The sequence below is a fragment of the Dermacentor silvarum genome, chromosome 5 (assembly GCF_013339745.2).
Source record: "Dermacentor silvarum isolate Dsil-2018 chromosome 5, BIME_Dsil_1.4, whole genome shotgun sequence".
NCBI lineage: Eukaryota > Metazoa > Arthropoda > Arachnida > Ixodida > Ixodidae > Dermacentor > Dermacentor silvarum.
The window spans coordinates 105,940,046-105,966,393 of NC_051158.1; positions in this window are offsets into that span (position 1 = coordinate 105,940,046).

Here is a 26,348-nt window from a genome sequence, read left to right on the forward strand (position 1 = left end):
CACATACTTAACTACGCAAGCTTTTAGATTACTTGAGTTACGACGCCGATGGCGTTACTACGACGCCATGAAGTGTGTCGGATGTTAAAGCTGCAATGACGGCGATGGAGCGATAACGACAGGATCACTACCCCGAACACATACTTAACTCCGCGAGCTATAAGATAAATTGAGTTACGACGCCAATGGCGTGACGACGACGCCATGAAGAGTGTCGGATGTTAAAGCTGCAATGACGGCGATAGAGCGATCACGACAGGATCACTACCCCGAACACATACTTAACTACGCAAGCTTTTAGATTACTTGAGTTACGACGCCGATGGCGTTACTACGACGCCATGAAGTGTGTCGGATGTTAAAGCTGCAATGACGGCGATGGAGCGATAACGACAGGATCACTACCCCGAACACATACTTAACTCCGCGAGCTATAAGATAAATTGAGTTACGACGCCAATGGCGTGACGACGACGCCATGAAAAGTGCCGGATGTTAAAGCTGGAATGACGGCGATGGAGCAATCAGGACAGGCTCACTATCCCGAACACATACTTAACTACGCGAGCTATTACATAACTTGAGTTACGACGCCAATGGCGTGACGACGACGTCATGAAGGTTGTCGGATGTTAAAGCTGCAATGACACCGATGGAGCGATCACGACAGGCTCACTACCCCGAACACATACTAAACTACGCAAGCTATTAGATAACTTGAGTTACAACGCCGATGGCGTGACGACGATGCCATGAAGAGTGTCGGATGTTCAAGCTGCAATGACCGCGATGGAGCTATCACGACAGGATCACTACCCCGAACACATACTTAACTACGCGAGCTATTACGTAACTTGAGTTACGACGCCAATGGCGTGACGACGACGCCATGAAGAGTGCCGGATGTTAAAGCTGCAATGACGGCGATGGAGCGATCACGACAGGATCACTACCCCGAACACATACTTAACTCCGCGAGCTATAAGATAAATTGAGTTACGACGAAAATGGCGTGACGACGACGCCATGAAGAGTGCCGGGTGTTGAAGCTGGAATGACGGCGATGGAGCGATCACGACAGGCTCACTACTGCGAACACATACTAAACTACGCAAGCTATTAGATAACTTGAGTTACAACGCCGATGGCGTGACGATGATGCCATGAAGGGTGTCGGAAGTTAAAGCTGCAATGACGGCGATGGAGCGATCACGACAGGCTCACTACCCCGAACACATACTTAACTACGCAAGCTATTAGATAACTTGAGTTACGACGCCGATGGCGTGACGACGACGCCATGAAGAGTGTCGGATGTTAAAGCTGCAATGACGGCGATAGAGCGATCACGACAGGATCACTACCCCGAACACATACTTAACTACGCAAGCTTTTAGATTACTTGAGTTACGACGCCGATGGCGTGACTACGACGCCATGAAGTGTGTCGGATGTTAAAGCTGCAATGACGGCGATGGAGCTATCACGACAGGATCACTACCCCGAACACATACTTAACTACGCGAGCTATTACATAACTTGAGTTACGACGCCATGAAGAGTGCCGGATGTTAAAGCTGCAATGACGGCGATGGAGCGATCACGACAGGATCACTACCCCGAACACATACTTAACTACGCGAGCTATTACATAACTTGAGTTACAACGCCGATGGCGTGACGACGATGCCATGAAGAGTGTCGGATGTTAAAGCTGCAATGACGGCGATGGAGCTATCACGACAGGATCACTACCCCGAACACTTACTTAGCTACGCAAGCTTTTAGATTACTTGAGTTACGACGCCGATGGCGTGACGACGACGCCATGAAGAGTGCCGGATGTTAAAGCTGCAATGACGGCGATGGAGCGATCACTACAGGATCACTACCCCGAACACATACTTAACTACGCAAGCTATTAGATAAATTGAGTTACGACGCCAATGGCGTGACGACGACGCCATGAAGAGTGCGGATGTTAAAGCTGCAATGACGGCGATGGAGCGATAACGACAGGATCACTACCCCGAACACATACTTAACTCCGCGAGCTATTAGATTACTTGAGTTACGACGCCGATGGCGGGACGACGACGCCATGAAGGGTGTCGGATGTTAAAGCTGCAATGACGGCGATGGAGCGATCACTGCAGGATCACTACCCCGAACACATACTTAACTACGCAAGCTATTAGATAAATTGAGTTACGACGCCGATGGCGTGACGACGACACCATGAAGAGTGCCGGATGTTAAAGCTGGAATGACGGCGATGGAGTGATCACGACAGGATCACTACCCCGAACACATACTTAACAACGCAAGCTATTAGGTAACTTGATGTACGACGCCAATGGCGTGATGACGGCGCCATGAAGGGTGTCGGATGTTAAAGCTGCAATGACAGCGATGGAGCGATCACGACAAGCTCACTACCCCGAACACATACTAAACTACGCAAGCTATTAGATAACTTGAGTTGCAACGCAGATGGCGTGACGACGACGCCATGAAGAGTGTCGGATGCTAAAGCTGCAATGACGGCGATAGAGCGATCACGACAGGATCACTACCCCGAACACATACTTGCCTTACCAAGCCATTAGATAATATGAGTTACGGCGCCGATGGCGTGACGACGACGCCATGAAGAGTGTCGGATGTTAAAGCTGCAATGACGGCGATGGAGCAATCACGACAGGATCACTACCCCGAACACATACTTAACCACGCGAGCTATAAGATAACTTGAGATACGACGCCGATGGCGTGACGACGACGCCATGAAGGGTGTCGGATGTTAAAGCTGCAATGACGGCGATGGAGCGATCACGACAGGCTCACTACCCGAACACATGCTTAACTACGCAAGCTATTAGATAACTTGAGTTACGATGCCGATGGCGTGATGACGACGCCATGAAGAGTGTCGGACGTTAAAGCTGCAATGACGGCGATGGAGCGATCACGACAGGATAACTACCCCGAACACATACTTAACTACGCAAGCTATTTGATTACTTAAGGTATGACGCCAATGGCGTGACGACGACGCCATGAAGAGTATCGGATGTTAAAGCTGCAATGACTGCGATGGAGCGATCACGAATGGCTCACTACCCCGAACACATACTAAACTACGCAAGCTATTAGATAACTTGAGTTACAAAGCCGATGGCGTGACGACGACGCCATGAAGAGTATCGGATGTTAAAGCTGCAATGACCGCGATGGAGTGATCACGACAGGCTCACTACCCCGAACACATACTAAACTACGCAAGCTATTAGATAACTTGAGTTACAACGCCGATGGCGTGACGACGATGCCATGAAGAGTGTCGGATGTTAAAGCTGCAATGACGGCGATGGAGCGATCAAGACAGGATCACTACCCCGAACACATACTTAACTACGCAAGCTATTTGATTACTTAAGGTATGACGCCAATGGCCTGACGACGACGCCATGAAGAGTATCGGATGTTAAAGCTGCAATGACTGCGATAGAGCGATCACGAATGGCTCACTACCCCGAACACATACTAAACTACGCAAGCTATTAGATAACTTGAGTTACAAAGCCGATGGCGTGACGACGATGCCATGAAGAGTGTCGGATGTTAAAGCTGCAATGACGGCGATGGAGCGATCACGACAGGATCACTACCCTGATCACATACTTAACTACGCAAGCTATTTGATTACTTAAGGTATGACGCCAATGGCCTGACGACGACGCCATGAAGAGTATCGGATGTTAAAGCTGCAATGACTGCGATAGAGCGATCACGAATGGCTCACTACCCCGAACACATACTAAACTACGCAAGCTATTAGATAACTTGAGTTACAAAGCCGATGGCGTGACGACGATGCCATGAAGAGTGTCGGATGTTAAAGCTGCAATGACGGCGATGGAGCGATCACGACAGGATCACTACCCTGAACACATACTTAACTACGCAAGCTATTTGATTACTTAAGGTATGACGCCAATGGCGTGACGACGACGCCATGAAGAGTGTCGGATGTTAAAGCTGCAATGACGGCGATGGAGCGATCACGACAGGATCACTACCCTGATCACATACTTAACTACGCAAGCTATTTGATTACTTAAGGTATGACGCCAATGGCGTGACGACGACGCCATGAAGAGTATCGGATGTTAAAGCTGCAATGACCGCGATGGAGCGATCACGACAGGCTCACTACCCCGAACACATACTAAACTACGCAAGCTATTAGATAACTTGAGTTACAACGCCGATGGCGTGACGACGATGCCATGAAGAGTGTCGGATGTTAAAGCTGCAATGACGGCGATGGAGCGATCACGACAGGATCACTACCCCGAACACATACTTAACTACGCAAGCTATTAGATTACTGGAGTTACGACGCCGATGGCATGATGACGCCATGAAGAGTGTCGGACGTTAAAGCTGCAATGAGGCGATGGAGCGATCACGACAGGATCACTACCCCGAACACATACTTAACTACGCAAGCTATTTGATTACTTAAGGTATGACGCCAATGGCGTGACGACGACGCCATGAAGTGTGTCGGATGTTAAAGCTGCAATGACGGCGATGGAGCTATCACGACAGGATCACTACCCCGAACACATACTTAACTACGCGAGCTATTAGATAACTTGAGTTACGACGCCGATGGCGTGACGACGACGCCATGAAGAGTGTCGGATGTTAAAGCTGCAATGACGGCGATAGAGCGATCACGACAGGATCACTACCCCGAACACATACTTAACTACGCAAGCTTTTAGATTACTTTAGTTACGACGCCGATGGCGTGACTACGACGCCATGAAGTGTGTCGGATGTTAAAGCTGCAATGACGGCCATGGAGCTATCACGACAGGATCACTACCCCGAACACATACTTAACTACGCGAGCTATTACATAACTTGAGTTACGACGACAATGGCGTGACGACGACGCCATGAAGAGTGCCGGATGTTAAAGCTGCAATCACGGCGATGGAGCGATCACGACAGGATCACTACCCCGAACACATACTTAACTACGCGAGCTATTAGATAACTTGAGTTACGACGCCGATGGCGTGACGACGACGCCATGAAGAGTGTCGGATGTTAAAGCTGCAATGACGGCGATAGAGCAATCACGACAGGATCACTACCCCGAACACATACTTAACTACGCAAGCTATTAGATAAATTGAGTTACGACGCCAATGGCGTGACGACGACACCATGAAGAGTGCCAGATGTTAAAGCTGCAATGACGGCGATGGAGTGATCACGACAGGATCACTACCCCGAACACATACTTAGCTACGCGAGCTATAAGATAAATTGAGTTACGACGCCAATGGCGTGACGACGACGCCATGAAAAGTGGCGGATGTTAAAGCTGGAATGACGGCGATGGAGCAATCACGACAGGCTCACTTCCCCGAACACATACTTAACTACGCAAGCTATTAGATAACTTGAGTTACGACGCCGATGGCGTGATGACGACGCCATGAAGAGTATTGGATGTTGAAGCTATAATGACGGCGATAGAGCGATCACGCCAGGATCACTACCCCGAACACATACTTAACTACGCGAGCTATTAGATAACTTGAGTTACGACGCCGATGGCGTGACGACGATGCCATGAAGAGTGTCGGATGTTAAAGCTGCAATGACGGCGATAGAGCGATCACGACAGGATCACTACCCCGAACACATACTTAACTACGCGAGCCTTTAGATTACTTGAGTTACGACGCCAATGGCGTGACGACGACGCCATGAAGAGTATCGGATGTTAAAGCTGCAATGACCGCGATGGAGCGATCACGACAGGCTCACTACCCCGAACACATACTAAACTACGCAAGCTATTAGATAACTTGAGTTACAACGCCGATGGCGTGATGACGATGCCATGAAGAGTGTCGGATGTTAAAGCTGCAATGACGGCGATGGAGCGATCACGACAGGATCACTACCCCGAACACATATTTAACTACGCAAGCTATTAGATTACTTGAGTTACGACGCCGATGGCGGGACGACGACGCCATGAAGAGTGTCGGATGTTAAAGCTGCAATGACAGCGATGGAGCGATAACGACAGGATAACTACCCCGAACACATACTTAACAACGCAAGCTATTAGATAACGTTATGTACGACGCCAATGGCGTGACGACGACGCCATGAAGAGTGTCGGACGTTAAAGCTGCAATGACAGCGATGGAGCGATCACGACAGGCTCACTACCCCGAACACATACTCAACTACGCAAGCTATTAGATTACTTGAGTTACGACGCCGATGGCGTGATGACGATGCCATGAAGAGTGTCGGATGTTAAAGCTGCAATGACGGCGATGGAGCGATCACGACAGGATCACTACCCCGAACACATACTTAACTACGCAACCTATTAGATTACTTGAGTTACGACGCCGATGGCGGGACGACGACGCCATAAAGGGTGTCGGATATTAAAGCTGCAATGACGGCGATGGAGCGATCACTGCAGGATCACTACCCCGAACACATACTTAACTACGCAAGCTATTAGATAAATTGAGTTACGACGCCGATGGCGTGACGACGACACCATGAAGAGTGCCGGATGTTAAAGCTGGAATGACGGCGATGGAGTGATCACGACAGGATCACTACCCCGAACACATACTTAACAACGCAAGCTATTAGGTAACTTGATGTACGACGCCAATGGCGTGATAACGGCGCCATGAAGGGTGTCGGATGTTAAAGCTGCAATGACTGCGATGGAGCGATCACGACAAGCTCACTACCCCGAACACATACTAAACTACGCAAGCTATTAGATAACTTGAGTTGCAACGCCGATGGCGTGATGACGACGCCATGAAGAGTGTCGGACGTTAAAGCTGCAATGACGGCGATGGAGCGATCACGACAGGATAACTACCCCGAACACCTACTTAACTACGCAAGCTATTTGATTACTTAAGGTATGACGCCAATGGCGTGACGACGACGCCATGAAGAGTATCGGATGTTAAAGCTGAAATGACTGCGATGGAATGATCACGAATGGCTCACTACCCCGAACACATACTAAACTACGCAAGCTATTAGATAACTTGAGTTACAAAGCCGATGGCGTGACGACGATGCCATGAAGAGTGTCGGATGTTAAAGCTGCAATGACGGCGATGGAGCGATCACGACAGGATCACTACCACGAACACATACTTAATTACGCAAGCTATTAGATTACTGGAGTTACGACGCCGATGGCATGATGACGACGCCATGAAGAGTGTCGGACGTTAAAGCTGCAATGAGGCGATGGAGCGATCACGACAGGATCACTACCCCGAACACATACTTAACTACGCAAGCTATTTGATTACTTAAGGTATGACGCCAATGGCGTGACGACGACGCCATGAAGAGTGTCGGATGTTAAAGCTGCAATGACAGCGATGGAGCGATCACGACAGGCTCACTACCCCGAACACATACTAAAATACGCAAGCTATTAGATACCTTGAGTTACAACGCCGATGGCGTGACGACGATGCCATGAAGAGTGTCGGATGTTAAAGCTGCAATGACGGCGATGGAGCGATCACGACCGGATTACTACCCTGAACACATACTTAACTACGCAAGCTATTTGATTACTTAAGGTATGACGCCAATGGCGTGACGACGACGCCATGAAGAGTATCGGATGTTAAAGCTGCAATGACCGCGATGGAGCGATCACGACAGGCTCACTACCCCGAACACATACTAAACTACGCAAGCTATTAGATAACTTGAGTTACAACGCCGATGGCGTGACGACGATGCCATGAAGAGTGTCGGATGTTAAAGCTGCAATGACGGCGATAGAGCGATCACGACAGGATCACTACCCCGAACACATACTTAACTACGCAAGCTTTTAGATTACTTGAGTTACGACGCCAATGGCGTGACGACGACGCCATGAAGAGTATCGGATGTTAAAGCTGCAATGACCGCGATGGAGCGATCACGACAGGCTCACTACCCCGAACACATACTAAACTACGCAAGCTATTAGATAACTTGAGTTACGACGCCGATGGCGTGACGACGACGCCATGAAGAGTGTCGGATGTTAAAGCTGCAATGAGGCGATGGAGCGATAACGACAGGATAACTACCCCGAACACATACTTAACAACGCAAGCTATTAGATAACGTTATGTACGACGCCAATGGCGTGACGACGACGCCATGAAGAGTGTCGGACGTTAAAGCTGCAATGACAGCGATGGAGCGATCACGACAGGCTCACTACCCCGAACACATACTCAACTACGCAAGCTATTAGATTACTTGAGTTACGACGCCGATGGCGTGATGACGACGCCATGAAGAGTGTCGGATGTTAAAGCTGCAATGACGGCGATGGAGCGATCACGACAGGATTACTACCCCGAACAAATACTTAACTACGCAAGCTTTTAGATTATTTGAGTTACGACGCCGATGGCGTGACTACGACGCCATGAAGTGTGTCGGATGTTAAAGCTGCAATGACGGCGATGGAGCTATCACGACAGGATCACTACCCCGAACACATACTTAACTACGCAAGCTATTAGATAACTTGAGTTACGACGCCGATGGCGTGACGACGACGCCATGAAGAGTGTCGGATGTTAAAGCTGCAATGACGGCGATAGAGCGATCACGGCAGGATCACTACCCCGAACACATACTTAACTACGCAAGCTTTTAGATTACTTGAGTTACGACGCCGATGGCGTGACTACGACGCCATGAAGTGTGTCGGATGTTAAAGCTGCAATGACGGCGATGGAGCTATCACGACAGGATCACTACCCCGAACACATACTTAACTACGCGAGCTATTACATAACTTGAGTTACGACGCCAATGGCGTGACGACGACGCCATGAAGAGTGCCGGATGTTAAAGCTGCAATCACGGCGATGGAGCGATCACGACAGGATCACTACCCCGAACACATAACTACGCGAGCTATTAGATAACTTGAGTTACGACGCCAATGGCGTGACGACGACGCCATGAAAAGTGCCGGATGTTAAAGCTGGAATGACGGCGATGGAGCAATCACGACAGGCTCACTAGCCCGAACACATACTTAACTACGCAAGCTATTAGATAACTTGAGTTAGGACGCCGATGGCGTGATGACGACGCCATGAAGAGTATTGGATGTTGAAGCTATAATGACGGCGATAGAGCGATCACGACAGGATTACTACCCCGAACACATACTTAACTACGCGAGCTGTTAGATAACTTGAGTTACGACGCCGATGGCGTGACGACGATGCCATGAAGAGTGTCGGATGTTAAAGCTGCAATGACGGCGATAGAGCGATCACGACAGGATCACTACCCCGAACACATACTTAACTACGCAAGCTTTTAGATTACTTGAGTTACGACGCCAATGGCGTGACGACGACGCCATGAAGAGTATCGGATGTTAAAGCTGCAATGACCGCGATGGAGCGTTCACGACAGGCTCACTACACCGAACACACACTAAACTACGCAAGCTATTAGATAACTTGAGTTACAACGCCGATGGCGTGATGACGATGCCATGAAGAGTGTCGGATGTTAAAGCTGCAATGACGGCGATGGAGCGATCACGACAGGATCACTACCCCGAACACATACTTAACTACGCGAGCTATTAGATAACTTGAGTTACGACGCCGATGGCGTGACGACGACGCCATGAAGAGTGTCGGATGTTAAAGCTGCAATGACGGCGATAGAGCGATCACGACAAGATCACTACCCCGAACACATACTTAACTACGCAAGCTTTTAGATTACTTAAGTTACGACGCCGATGGCGTGACTACGACGCCATGAAGTGTGTCGGATGTTAAAGCTGCAATGACGGCGATGGAGCTATATCGACAGGATCACTACCCCGAACACATATTTAACTACGCGAGCTTTTACATCACTTGAGTTACGACGCCAATGGCGTGACGACGACGCCATGAAGAGTGCCGGATGTTAAAGCTGCAATCACGGTGATGGAGCGATCACGACAGGATCACTAACCCGAACACATACTTAACTACACGAGCTATTACATAACTTGAGTTACAACGCCGATGGCGTGACGACGATGCCATGAAGAGTGTCGGATGTTAAAGCTGCAATGACGGCGATGGAGCTATCACGACAGGATCACTACCCCGAACACTTACTTAGCTACGCAAGCTTTTAGATTACTTGAGTTACGACGCTGATGGCGTGACTACGACGCCATGAAGGGTGTCGGATGTTAAAGCTGCAATGACGGCGATGGAGCGATCACTACAGGATCACTACCCCGAACACATACTTAACTACGCAAGCTATTAGATAAATTGAGTTACGACGCCAATGGCGTGACGACGACGCCATGAAGAGTGCCGGATGTTAAAGCTGCAATGACGGCGATGGAGCGATAACGACAGGATCACTACCCCGAACACATACTTAACTCCGCGAGCTATAAGATAAATTGAGTTACGACGCCAATGGCGTGACGACGACGCCATGAAAAGTGCCGGATGTTAAAGCTGGAATGACGGCGATGGAGCAATCACGACAGGCTCACTACCCCGAACACATACTTAACTACGCGAGCTATTACATAACTTGAGTTACGACGCCAATGGCGTGACGATGACGCCATGAAGGTTGTCGGATGTTAAAGCTGCAATGACACCGATGGAGCGATCACGACAGGCTCACTACCCCGAACACATACTAAACTACGCAAGCTATTAGATAACTTGAGTTACAACGCCGATGGCGTGACGACGATGCCATGAAGAGTGTCGGATGTTAAAGCTGCTATGACGGCGATGGAGCGATCACGACAGGATCACTACCCCGAACACATACTTAACTCCGCGAGCTATAAGATAAATTGAGTTACGACGAAAATGGCGTGAAGATGACGCCATGAAGAGTGCCGGGTGTTGAAGCTGGAATGAAGGCGATGGAGCGATCACGACAGGCTCACTACTGCGAACACATACTAAAATACGCAAGCTATTAGATAACTTGAGTTACAACGCCGATGGCGTGACTACGACGCCATGAAGTGTGTCGGATGTTAAAGCTGCAATGACGGCGATGGAGCTATCACGACAGGATCACTACCCCGAACACATACTTAACTACGCGAGCTATTACATAACTTGAGTTACGACGCCAATGGCGTGACGACGACGCCATGAAGAGTGCCGGATGGTAAAGCTGCAATCACGGCGATGGAGCGATCACGACAGGATCACTACCCCGAACACATAACTACGCGAGCTATTAGATAACTTGAGTTACGACGCCGATGGCGTGACGACGACGCCATGAAGAGTGTCGGATGTTAAAGCTGCAATGACGGCGATGGAGCGATCACGACAGGATCACTACCCCGAACACATACTTAACTACGCAAGCTATTAGATAAATTGAGTTACGACGCCAATGGCGTGACGACGACGCCATGAAGAGTGCCCGATGTTAAAGCTGCAATGACGGCGATGGAGCGATAACGACAGGATCACTACCCCGAACACATACTTAACTCCGCGAGCTATAAGATAAATTGAGTTACGACGCCAATGGCGTGACGACGACGCCATGAAAAGTGCCCGATGTTAAAGCTGGAATGACGGCGATGGAGCAATCACGACAGGCTCACTACCCCGAACACATACTTAACTACGCGAGCTATTACATAACTTGAGTTACGACGCCAATGGCGTGACGATGACGCCATGAAGGTTGTCGGATGTTAAAGCTGCAATGACACCGATGGAGCGATCACGACAGGCTCACTACCCCGAACACATACTAAACTACGCAAGCTATTAGATAACTTGAGTTACAACGCCGATGGCGTGACGACGATGCCATGAAGAGTGTCGGATGTTAAAGCTGCTATGACGGCGATGGAGCGATCACGACAGGATCACTACCCCGAACAGATACTTAACTCCGCGAGCTATAAGATAAATTGAGTTACGACGAAAATGGCGTGACGACGACGCCATGAAGAGTGCCGGGTGTTGAAGCTGGAATGAAGGCGATGGAGCGATCACGACAGGCTCACTACTGCGAACACATACTAAACTACGCAAGCTATTAGATAACTTGAGTTACAACGCCGATGGCGTGACTACGACGCCATGAAGTGTGTCGGATGTTAAAGCTGCAATGACGGCGATGGAGCTATCACGACAGGATCACTACCCCGAACACATACTTAACTACGCGAGCTATTACATAACTTGAGTTACGACGCCAATGGCGTGACGACGACGCCATGAAGAGTGCCGGATGTTAAAGCTGCAATCACGGAGATGGAGCGATCACGACAGGATCACTACCCCGAACACATAACTACGCGAGCTATTAGATAACTTGAGTTACGACGCCGATGGCGTGACGACGACGCCATGAAGAGTGCCGGATGTTAAAGCTGCAATGACGGCGATGGAGCGATCACTACAGGATCACTACCCCGAACACATACTTAACTACGCGAGCTATTACATAACTTGAGTTACGACGCCATGAAGAGTGCCGGATGTTAAAGCTGTAATGACGGCGATGGAGCGATCACGACAGGATCACTACCCCGAACACATACCTAACTACGCGAGCTATTAGATAACTTGAGTTACGACGCCGATGGCGTGACGACGATGCCATGAAGAGTGTCGGATGTTAAAGCTGCAATGACGGCGATAGAGCGATCATGACAGGATCACTACCCCGAACACATACTTAACTACGCAAGCTTTTAGATTACTTGATTTACGACGCCGATGGCGTGATGACGACGCCATGAAGAGTGTCGGACGTTAAAGCTGCAATGACGGCGATGGAGCGATCACGACAGGATAACTACCCCGAACACATACTTAACTACGCAAGCTATTTGATTACTTAAGGTATGACGCCGATGGCGTGACTACGACGCCATGAAGTGTGTCGGATGTTAAAGCTGCAATGACGGCGATGGAGCTATCACGACAGGATCACTACCCCAAACACATACTTAACTACGCGAGCTTTTACATCACTTGAGTTACGACGCCAATGGCGTGACGACGACGCCATGAAGAGTGCCGGATGTTAAAGCTGCAATCACGGTGATGGAGCGATCACGACAGGATCACTAACCCGAACACATACTTAACTACACGAGCTATTACATAACTTGAGTTACAACGCCGATGGCGTGACGACGATGCCATGAAGAGTGTCGGATGTTAAAGCTGCAATGACGGCGATGGAGCGATCACTACAGGATCACTACCCCGAACACATACTTAACTACGCAAGCTATTAGATAAATTGAGTTACGACGCCAATGGCGTGACGACGACGCCATGAAGAGTGCCGGATGTTAAAGCTGCAATGACGGCGATGGAGCGATAACGACAGGATCACTACCCCGAACACATACTTAACTCCGCGAGCTATAAGATAAATTGAGTTACGACGCCAATGGCGTGACGACGACGCCATGAAAAGTGCCGGATGTTAAAGCTGGAATGACGGCGATGGAGCAATCACGACAGGCTCACTACCCCGAACACATACTTAACTACGCGAGCTATTACATAACTTGAGTTACGACGCCAATGGCGTGACGATGACGCCATGAAGGTTGTCGGATGTTAAAGCTGCAATGACACCGATGGAGCGATCACGACAGGCTCACTACCCCGAACACATACTAAACTACGCAAGCTATTAGATAACTTGAGTTACAACGCCGATGGCGTGACGACGATGCCATGAAGAGTGTCGGATGTTAAAGCTGCTATGACGGCGATGGAGCGATCACGACAGGATCACTACCCCGAACACATACTTAACTCCGCGAGCTATAAGATAAATTGAGTTACGACGAAAATGGCGTGAAGATGACGCCATGAAGAGTGCCGGGTGTTGAAGCTGGAATGAAGGCGATGGAGCGATCACGACAGGCTCACTACTGCGAACACATACTAAAATACGCAAGCTATTAGATAACTTGAGTTACAACGCCGATGGCGTGACTACGACGCCATGAAGTGTGTCGGATGTTAAAGCTGCAATGACGGCGATGGAGCTATCACGACAGGATCACTACCCCGAACACATACTTAACTACGCGAGCTATTACATAACTTGAGTTACGACGCCAATGGCGTGACGACGACGCCATGAAGAGTGCCGGATGGTAAAGCTGCAATCACGGCGATGGAGCGATCACGACAGGATCACTACCCCGAACACATAACTACGCGAGCTATTAGATAACTTGAGTTACGACGCCGATGGCGTGACGACGACGCCATGAAGAGTGTCGGATGTTAAAGCTGCAATGACGGCGATGGAGCGATCACGACAGGATCACTACCCCGAACACATACTTAACTACGCAAGCTATTAGATAAATTGAGTTACGACGCCAATGGCGTGACGACGACGCCATGAAGAGTGCCCGATGTTAAAGCTGCAATGACGGCGATGGAGCGATAACGACAGGATCACTACCCCGAACACATACTTAACTCCGCGAGCTATAAGATAAATTGAGTTACGACGCCAATGGCGTGACGACGACGCCATGAAAAGTGCCCGATGTTAAAGCTGGAATGACGGCGATGGAGCAATCACGACAGGCTCACTACCCCGAACACATACTTAACTACGCGAGCTATTACATAACTTGAGTTACGACGCCAATGGCGTGACGATGACGCCATGAAGGTTGTCGGATGTTAAAGCTGCAATGACACCGATGGAGCGATCACGACAGGCTCACTACCCCGAACACATACTAAACTACGCAAGCTATTAGATAACTTGAGTTACAACGCCGATGGCGTGACGACGATGCCATGAAGAGTGTCGGATGTTAAAGCTGCTATGACGGCGATGGAGCGATCACGACAGGATCACTACCCCGAACAGATACTTAACTCCGCGAGCTATAAGATAAATTGAGTTACGACGAAAATGGCGTGACGACGACGCCATGAAGAGTGCCGGGTGTTGAAGCTGGAATGAAGGCGATGGAGCGATCACGACAGGCTCACTACTGCGAACACATACTAAACTACGCAAGCTATTAGATAACTTGAGTTACAACGCCGATGGCGTGACTACGACGCCATGAAGTGTGTCGGATGTTAAAGCTGCAATGACGGCGATGGAGCTATCACGACAGGATCACTACCCCGAACACATACTTAACTACGCGAGCTATTACATAACTTGAGTTACGACGCCAATGGCGTGACGACGACGCCATGAAGAGTGCCGGATGTTAAAGCTGCAATCACGGAGATGGAGCGATCACGACAGGATCACTACCCCGAACACATAACTACGCGAGCTATTAGATAACTTGAGTTACGACGCCGATGGCGTGACGACGACGCCATGAAGAGTGCCGGATGTTAAAGCTGCAATGACGGCGATGGAGCGATCACTACAGGATCACTACCCCGAACACATACTTAACTACGCGAGCTATTACATAACTTGAGTTACGACGCCATGAAGAGTGCCGGATGTTAAAGCTGTAATGACGGCGATGGAGCGATCACGACAGGATCACTACCCCGAACACATACCTAACTACGCGAGCTATTAGATAACTTGAGTTACGACGCCGATGGCGTGACGACGATGCCATGAAGAGTGTCGGATGTTAAAGCTGCAATGACGGCGATAGAGCGATCATGACCGGATCACTACCCCGAACACATACTTAACTACGCAAGCTTTTAGATTACTTGATTTACGACGCCGATGGCGTGATGACGACGCCATGAAGAGTGTCGGACGTTAAAGCTGCAATGACGGCGATGGAGCGATCACGACAGGATAACTACCCCGAACACATACTTAACTACGCAAGCTATTTGATTACTTAAGGTATGACGCCGATGGCGTGACTACGACGCCATGAAGTGTGTCGGATGTTAAAGCTGCAATGACGGCGATGGAGCTATCACGACAGGATCACTACCCCAAACACATACTTAACTACGCGAGCTTTTACATCACTTGAGTTACGACGCCAATGGCGTGACGACGACGCCATGAAGAGTGCCGGATGTTAAAGCTGCAATCACGGTGATGGAGCGATCACGACAGGATCACTAACCCGAACACATACTTAACTACACGAGCTATTACATAACTTGAGTTACAACGCCGATGGCGTGACGACGATGCCATGAAGAGTGTCGGATGTTAAAGCTGCAATGACGGCGATGGAGCTATCACGACAGGATCACTACCCCGAACACTTACTTATAGCTACGCAAGCTTTTAGATTACTTGAGTTACGACGCTGATGGCGTGACTACGACGCCATGAAGGGTGTCGGATGTTAAAGCTGCAATGACGGCGATGGAGCGATCACTACAGGATCACTACCCCGAACACATACTTAACTACGCAAGCTATTAGATAAATAGAGTTACGACGCCAATGGCGTGACGACGACGCCATGAAGAGTGCCGGATGTTAAAGCTGCAATGACGGCGATGGAGCGATAACGACAGGATCACTACCCCGAACACATACTTAACTCCGCGAGCTATAAGATAAATTGAGTTACGACGCCAATGGCGTGACGATGACGCCATGAAAAGTGCCCGATGTTAAAGCTGGAATGACGGCGATGGAGCAATCACGACAGGCTCACTACCCCGAACACATACTTAACTACGCGAGCTATTACATAACTTGAGTTACGACGCCAATGGCGTGACGATGACGCCATGAAGGTTGTCGGATGTTAAAGCTGCAATGACACCGATGGAGCGATCACGACAGGCTCACTACCCCGAACACATACTAAACTACGCAAGCTATTAGATAACTTGAGTTACAACGCCGATGGCGTGACGACGATGCCATGAAGGGTGTCGGATGTTAAAGCTGCAATGACGGCGATGGAGCGATCACTACAGGATCACTACCCCGAACACATACTTAACTACGCAAGCTATTAGATAAATTGAGTTACGACGCCAATGGCGTGACGACGACGCCATGAAGAGTGCCGGATGTTAAAGCTGCAATGACGGCGATGGAGCGATAACGACAGGATCACTACCCCGAACACATACTTAACTACGCAAGCTTTTAGATTACTTAAGTTACGACGCCGATGGCGTGACTACGACGCCATGAAGTGTGTCGGATGTTAAAGCTGCAATGACGGCGATGGAGCTATATCGACAGGATCACTACCCCGAACACATATTTAACTACGCGAGCTTTTACATCACTTGAGTTACGACGCCAATGGCGTGACGACGACGCCATGAAGAGTGCCGGATGTTAAAGGTGCAATCACGGTGATGGAGCGATCACGACAGGATCACTAACCCGAACACATACTTAACTACACGAGCTATTACATAACTTGAGTTACAACGCCGATGGCGTGACGACGATGCCATGAAGAGTGTCGGATGTTAAAGCTGCAATGACGGCGATGGAGCTATCACGACAGGATCACTACCCCGAACACTTACTTAGCTACGCAAGCTTTTAGATTACTTGAGTTACGACGCTGATGGCGTGACTACGACGCCATGAAGGGTGTCGGATGTTAAAGCTGCAATGACGGCGATGGAGCGATCACTACAGGATCACTACCCCGAACACATACTTAACTACGCAAGCTATTAGATAAATTGAGTTACGACGCCAATGGCGTGACGACGACGCCATGAAGAGTGCCGGATGTTAAAGCTGCAATGACGGCGATGGAGCGATAACGACAGGATCACTACCCCGAACACATACTTAACTCCGCGAGCTATAAGATAAATTGAGTTACGACGCCAATGGCGTGACGACGACGCCATGAAAAGTGCCGGATGTTAAAGCTGGAATGACGGCGATGGAGCAATCACGACAGGCTCACTACCCCGAACACATACTTAACTACGCGAGCTATTACATAACTTGAGTTACGACGCCAATGGCGTGACGATGACGCCATGAAGGTTGTCGGATGTTAAAGCTGCAATGACACCGATGGAGCGATCACGACAGGCTCACTACCCCGAACACATACTAAACTACGCAAGCTATTAGATAACTTGAGTTACAACGCCGATGGCGTGACGACGATGCCATGAAGAGTGTCGGATGTTAAAGCTGCTATGACGGCGATGGAGCGATCACGACAGGATCACTACCCCGAACACATACTTAACTCCGCGAGCTATAAGATAAATTGAGTTACGACGAAAATGGCGTGACGATGACGCCATGAAGAGTGCCGGGTGTTGAAGCTGGAATGAAGGCGATGGAGCGATCACGACAGGCTCACTACTGCGAACACATACTAAAATACGCAAGCTATTAGATAACTTGAGTTACAACGCCGATGGCGTGACTACGACGCCATGAAGTGTGTCGGATGTTAAAGCTGCAATGACGGCGATGGAGCTATCACGACAGGATCACTACCCCGAACACATACTTAACTACGCGAGCTATTACATAACTTGAGTTACGACGCCAATGGCGTGACGACGACGCCATGAAGAGTGCCGGATGGTAAAGCTGCAATCACGGCGATGGAGCGATCACGACAGGATCACTACCCCGAACACATAACTACGCGAGCTATTAGATAACTTGAGTTACGACGCCGATGGCGTGACGACGACGCCATGAAGAGTGTCGGATGTTAAAGCTGCAATGACGGCGATGGAGCGATCACGACAGGATCACTACCCCGAACACATACTTAACTACGCAAGCTATTAGATAAATTGAGTTACGACGCCAATGGCGTGACGACGACGCCATGAAGAGTGCCGGATGTTAAAGCTGCAATGACGGCGATGGAGCGATAACGACAGGATCACTACCCCGAACACATACTTAACTCCGCGAGCTATAAGATAAATTGAGTTACGACGCCAATGGCGTGACGACGACGCCATGAAAAGTGCCGGATGTTAAAGCTGGAATGACGGCGATGGAGCAATCACGACAGGCTCACTACCCCGAACACATACTTAACTACGCGAGCTATTACATAACTTGAGTTACGACGCCAATGGCGTGACGATGACGCCATGAAGGTTGTCGGATGTTAAAGCTGCAATGACACCGATGGAGCGATCACGACAGGCTCACTACCCCGAACACATACTAAACTACGCAAGCTATTAGATAACTTGAGTTACAACGCCGATGGCGTGACGACGATGCCATGAAGAGTGTCGGATGTTAAAGCTGCTATGACGGCGATGGAGCGATCACGACAGGATCACTACCCCGAACAGATACTTAACTCCGCGAGCTATAAGATAAATTGAGTTACGACGAAAATGGCGTGACGACGACGCCATGAAGAGTGCCGGGTGTTGAAGCTGGAATGAAGGCGATGGAGCGATCACGACAGGCTCACTACTGCGAACACATACTAAACTACGCAAGCTATTAGATAACTTGAGTTACAACGCCGATGGCGTGACTACGACGCCATGAAGTGTGTCGGATGTTAAAGCTGCAATGACGGCGATGGAGCTATCACGACAGGATCACTACCCCGAACACATACTTAACTACGCGAGCTATTACATAACTTGAGTTACGACGCCAATGGCGTGACGACGACGCCATGAAGAGTGCCGGATGTTAAAGCTGCAATCACGGCGATGGAGCGATCACGACAGGATCACTACCCCGAACACATAACTACGCGAGCTATTAGATAACTTGAGTTACGACGCCGATGGCGTGACGACGACGCCATGAAGAGTGCCGGATGTTAAAGCTGCAATGACGGCGATGGAGCGATCACTACAGGATCACTACCCCGAACACATACTTAACTACGCGAGCTATTACATAACTTGAGTTACGACGCCATGAAGAGTGCCGGATGTTAAAGCTGTAATGACGGCGATGGAGCGATCACGACAGGATCACTACCCCGAACACATACCTAACTACGCGAGCTATTAGATAACTTGAGTTACGACGCCGATGGCGTGACGACGATGCCATGAAGAGTGTCGGATGTTAAAGCTGCAATGACGGCGATAGAGCGATCATGACAGGATCACTACCCCGAACACATACTTAACTACGCAAGCTTTTAGATTACTTGATTTACGACGCCGATGGCGTGATGACGACGCCATGAAGAGTGTCGGACGTTAAAGCTGCAATGACGGCGATGGAGCGATCACGACAGGATAACTACCCCGAACACATACTTAACTACGCAAGCTATTTGATTACTTAAGGTATGACGCCGATGGCGTGACTACGACGCCATGAAGTGTGTCGGATGTTAAAGCTGCAATGACGGCGATGGAGCTATCACGACAGGATCACTACCCCGAACACATACTTAACTACGCGAGCTTTTACATCACTTGAGTTACGACGCCAATGGCGTGACGACGACGCCATGAAGAGTGCCGGATGTTAAAGCTGCAATCACGGTGATGGAGCGATCACGACAGGATCACTAACCCGAACACATACTTAACTACACGAGCTATTACATAACTTGAGTTACAACGCCGATGGCGTGACGACGATGCCATGAAGAGTGTCGGATGTTAAAGCTGCAATGACGGCGATGGAGCTATCACGACAGGATCACTACCCCGAACACTTACTTATAGCTACGCAAGCTTTTAGATTACTTGAGTTACGACGCTGATGGCGTGACTACGACGCCATGAAGGGTGTCGGATGTTAAAGCTGCAATGACGGCGATGGAGCGATCACTACAGGATCACTACCCCGAACACATACTTAACTACGCAAGCTATTAGATAAATAGAGTTACGACGCCAATGGCGTGACGACGACGCCATGAAGAGTGCCGGATGTTAAAGCTGCAATGACGGCGATGGAGCGATAACGACAGGATCACTACCCCGAACACATACTTAACTCCGCGAGCTATAAGATAAATTGAGTTACGACGCCAATGGCGTGACGATGACGCCATGAAAAGTGCCCGATGTTAAAGCTGGAATGACGGCGATGGAGCAATCACGACAGGCTCACTACCCCGAACACATACTTAACTACGCGAGCTATTACATAACTTGAGTTACGACGCCAATGGCGTGACGATGACGCCATGAAGGTTGTCGGATGTTAAAGCTGCAATGACACCGATGGAGCGATCACGACAGGCTCACTACCCCGAACACATACTAAACTACGCAAGCTATTAGATAACTTGAGTTACAACGCCGATGGCGTGACGACGATGCCATGAAGAGTGCCGGATGTTAAAGCTGCAATGACGGCGATGGAGCGATCACGACAGGATCACTACCCCGAACACATACTTAACTCCGCGAGCTATAAGATAAATTGAGTTACGACGAAAATGGCGTGACGACGACGCCATGAAGAGTGCCGGGTGTTGAAGCTGGAATGAAGGCGATGGAGCGATCACGACAGGCTCACTACTGCGAACACATTCTTAACTACGCAAGCTATTAGATAACTTGAGTTACAACGCCGATGGCGTGACGATGATGCCATGAAGGGTGTCGGATGTTAAAGCTGCAATGACGGCGATGGAGCGATCACGACAGGCTCACTACCCCGAACACATACTTAACTACGCAAGCTTTTAGATTACTTGAGTTACGACGCCAATGGCGTGACGACGACGCCATGAAGAGTGCAGGATGTTAAAGCTGCAATTACGGCGATGGAGCTATCACGACAGGATCACTACCCCGAACACTTACTTAGCTACGCAAGCTTTTAGATTACTTGAGTTACGACGCCGATGGCGTGACGACGACGCCATGAAGAGTGCCGGATGTTAAAGCTGCAATGACGGCGATGGAGCGATCACGACAGGATCACTACCCCGAACACACACTTAACTACGCGAGCTATTACCTAACTTGAGTTACAACGCCGATGGCGTGACGACGATGCCATGAAGAGTGTCGGATGTTAAAGCTGCAATGACGGCGATGGAGCTATCACGACAGGATCACTACCCCGAACACTTACTTAGCTACGCAAGCTTTTAGATTACTTGAGTTACGACGCCGATGGCGTGACGACGACGCCATGAAGAGTGCCGGATGTTAAAGCTGCAATGACGGCGATGGAGCGATCACTACAGGATCACTACCCCGAACACATACTTAACTACGCGAGCTATTACATAACTTGAGTTACGACGCCATGAAGAGTGCCGGATGTTAAAGCTGTAATGACGGCGATGGAGCGATCACGACAGGATCACTACCCCGAACACATACCTAACTACGCGAGCTATTACATAACTTGAGTTACAACGCCGATGGCGTGACGACGATGCCATGAAGAGTGTCGGATGTTAAAGCTGCAATGACGGCGATGGAGCTATCACGACAGGATCACTACCCCGAACACTTACTTAGCTACGCAAGCTTTTAGATTACTTGAGTTACGACGCCGGTGGCGTGACGACGACGCCATGAAGAGTGCCGGATGTTAAAGCTGCAATGACGGCGATGGAGTGATCACGACAGGCTCACTACCCCGAACACATACTTAACTACGCGAGCTATTAGATAACTTGAGTTACGACGCCGATGGCGTGACGACGATGCCATGAAGAGTGTCGGATGTTAAAGCTGCAATGACGGCGATAGAGCGATCATGACAGGATCACTACCCCGAACACATACTTAACTACGCAAGCTTTTAGATTACTTGATTTACGACGCCGATGGCGTGATGACGACGCCATGAAGAGTGTCGGACGTTAAAGCTGCAATGACGGCGATGGAGCGATCACGACAGGATAACTACCCCGAACACATACTTAACTACGCAAGCTATTTGATTACTTAAGGTATGACGCCAATGGCGTGACGACGACGCCATGAAGAGTTTCGGATGTTAAAGCTGCAATGACAGCGATGGAGCGATCACGACAGGCTCACTACCCCGAACACATACTAAACTACGCAAGCTATTAGATACCTTGAGTTACAACGCCGATGGCGTGACGACGATGCCAAGAAGAGTGTCGGATGTTAAGGCTGCAATGACGGCGATGGAGCGATCACGACAGGATCACTACCCCGAACACATACTTAACTCCGCGAGCTATAAGATAAATTGAGTTACGACGAAAATGGCGTGACGACGACGCCATGAAGAGTGCCGGGTGTTGAAGCTGGAATGAAGGCGATGGAGCGATCACGACAGGCTCACTACTGCGAACACATACTTAACTACGCAAGCTATTAGATAACTTGAGTTACAACGCCGATGGCGTGACGATGATGCCATGAAGGGTGTCGGATGTTAAAGCTGCAATGACGGCGATGGAGCGATCACGACAGGCTCACTACCCCGAACACATACTTAACTACGCAAGCTTTTAGATTACTTGAGTTACGACGCCAATGGCGTGACGACGACGCCATGAAGAGTGCAGGATGTTAAAGCTGCAATTACGGCGATGGAGCTATCACGACAGGATCACTACCCCGAACACTTACTTAGCTACGCAAGCTTTTAGATTACTTGAGTTACGACGCCGATGGCGTGACGACGACGCCATGAAGAGTGCCGGATGTTAAAGCTGCAATGACGGCGATGGAGCGATCACGACAGGATCACTACCCCGAACACACACTTAACTACGCGAGCTATTACCTAACTTGAGTTACAACGCCGATGGCGTGACGACGATGCCATGAAGAGTGTCGGATGTTAAAGCTGCAATGACGGCGATGGAGCTATCACGACAGGATCACTACCCCGAACACTTACTTAGCTACGCAAGCTTTTAGATTACTTGAGTTACGACGCCGATGGCGTGACGACGACGCCATGAAGAGTGCCGGATGTTAAAGCTGCAATGACGGCGATGGAGCGATCACTACAGGATCACTACCCCGAACACATACTTAACTACGCGAGCTATTACATAACTTGAGTTACGACGCCATGAAGAGTGCCGGATGTTAAAGCTGTAATGACGGCGATGGAGCGATCACGACAGGATCACTACCCCGAACACATACCTAACTACGCGAGCTATTACATAACTTGAGTTACAACGCCGATGGCGTGACGACGATGCCATGAAGAGTGTCGGATGTTAAAGCTGCAATGACGGCGATGGAGCTATCACGACAGGATCACTACCCCGAACACTTACTTAGCTACGCAAGCTTTTAGATTACTTGAGTTACGACGCCGGTGGCGTGACGACGACGCCATGAAGAGTGCCGGATGTTAAAGCTGCAATGACGGCGATGGAGTGATAACGACAGGCTCACTACCCCGAACACATACTTAACTACGCGAGCTATTAGATAACTTGAGTTACGACGCCGATGGCGTGACGACGATGCCATGAAGAGTGTCGGATGTTAAAGCTGCAATGACGGCGATAGAGCGATCATGACAGGATCACTACCCCGAACACATACTTAACTACGCAAGCTTTTAGATTACTTGATTTACGACGCCGATGGCGTGATGACGACGCCATGAAGAGTGTCGGACGTTAAAGCTGCAATGACGGCGATGGAGCGATCACGACAGGATAACTACCCCGAACACATACTTAACTACGCAAGCTATTTGATTACTTAAGGTATGACGCCAATGGCGTGACGACGACGCCATGAAGAGATTCGGATGTTAAAGCTGCAATGACAGCGATGGAGCGATCACGACAGGCTCACTACCCCGAACACATACTAAACTACGCAAGCTATTAGATACCTTGAGTTACAACGCCGATGGCGTGACGACGATGCCAAGAAGAGTGTCGGATGTTAAAGCTGCAATGACGGCGATGGAGCGATCACGACAGGATTACTACCCTGAACACATACTTAACTACGCAAGCTATTTGATTACTTAAGGTATGACGCCAATGGCGTGACGACGACGCCATGAAGAGTATCGGATGTTAAAGCTGCAATGACCGCGATGGAGCGATCACGACAGGCTCACTACCCCGAACACATACTAAACTACGCAAGCTATTAGATAACTTGAGTTACAACGCCGATGGCGTGACTACGACGCCATGAAGTGTGCCGGATGTTAAAGCTGCAATGACGGCGATGGAGCTATCACGACAGGATCACTACCCCGAACACATACTTAACTACGCGAGCTATTAGATAACTTGAGTTACGACGCCGATGGCGTGACGACGACGCCATGAAGAGTGTCGGATGTTAAAGCTGCAATGACGGCGATAGAGCGATCACGGCAGGATCACTACCCCGAACACATACTTAACTACGCAAGCTTTTAGATTACTTGAGTTACGACGCCGATGGCGTGACTACGACGCCATGAAGTGTGTCGGATGTTAAAGCTGCAATGACGGCGATGGAGCTATCACGACAGGATCACTACCCCGAACACATACTTAACTACGCGAGCTATTACATAACTTGAGTTACGACGCCAATTGCGTGACGACGACGCCATGAAGAGTGCCGGATGTTAAAGCTGCAATCCCGGCGATGGAGCGATCACGACAGGATCACTACCCCGAACACATAACTACGCGAGCTATTAGATAACTTGAGTTACGACGCCGATGGCGTGACGACGACGCCATGAAGAGTGTCGGATGTTAAAGCTGCAATGACGGCGATGGAGCGATCACGACAGGATCACTACCCCGAACACATAACTACGCGAGCTATTAGATAACTTGAGTTACGACGCCGATGGCGTGACGACGACGCCATGAAGAGTGTCGGATGTTAAAGCTGCAATCACGGCGATGGAGCGATCACGACAGGATCACTACCCCGAACACATAACTACGCGAGCTATTAGATAACTTGAGTTACGACGCCGATGGCGTGACGACGACGCCATGAAGAGTGTCGGATGTTAAAGCTGCAATGACGGCGATAGAGCGATCACGACAGGATCACTACCCCGAACACATACTTAACTACGCGAGCTATAAGATAAATTGAGTTACGACGCCAATGGCGTGACGACGACGCCATGAAAAGTGCCGGATATTAAAGCTGGAATGACGGCGATGGAGCAATCACGACAGGCTCACTACCCCGAACACATACTTAACTACGCAAGCTATTAGATAACTTGAGTTACGACGCCGATGGCGTGATGACGACGCCATGAAGAGTATTGGATGCTGAAGCTATAATGACGGCGATAGAGCGATCACGACAGGATTACTACCCCGAACACATACTTAACTACGCGAGCTATTAGATAACTTGAGTTACGACGCCGATGGCGTGACGACGATGCCATGA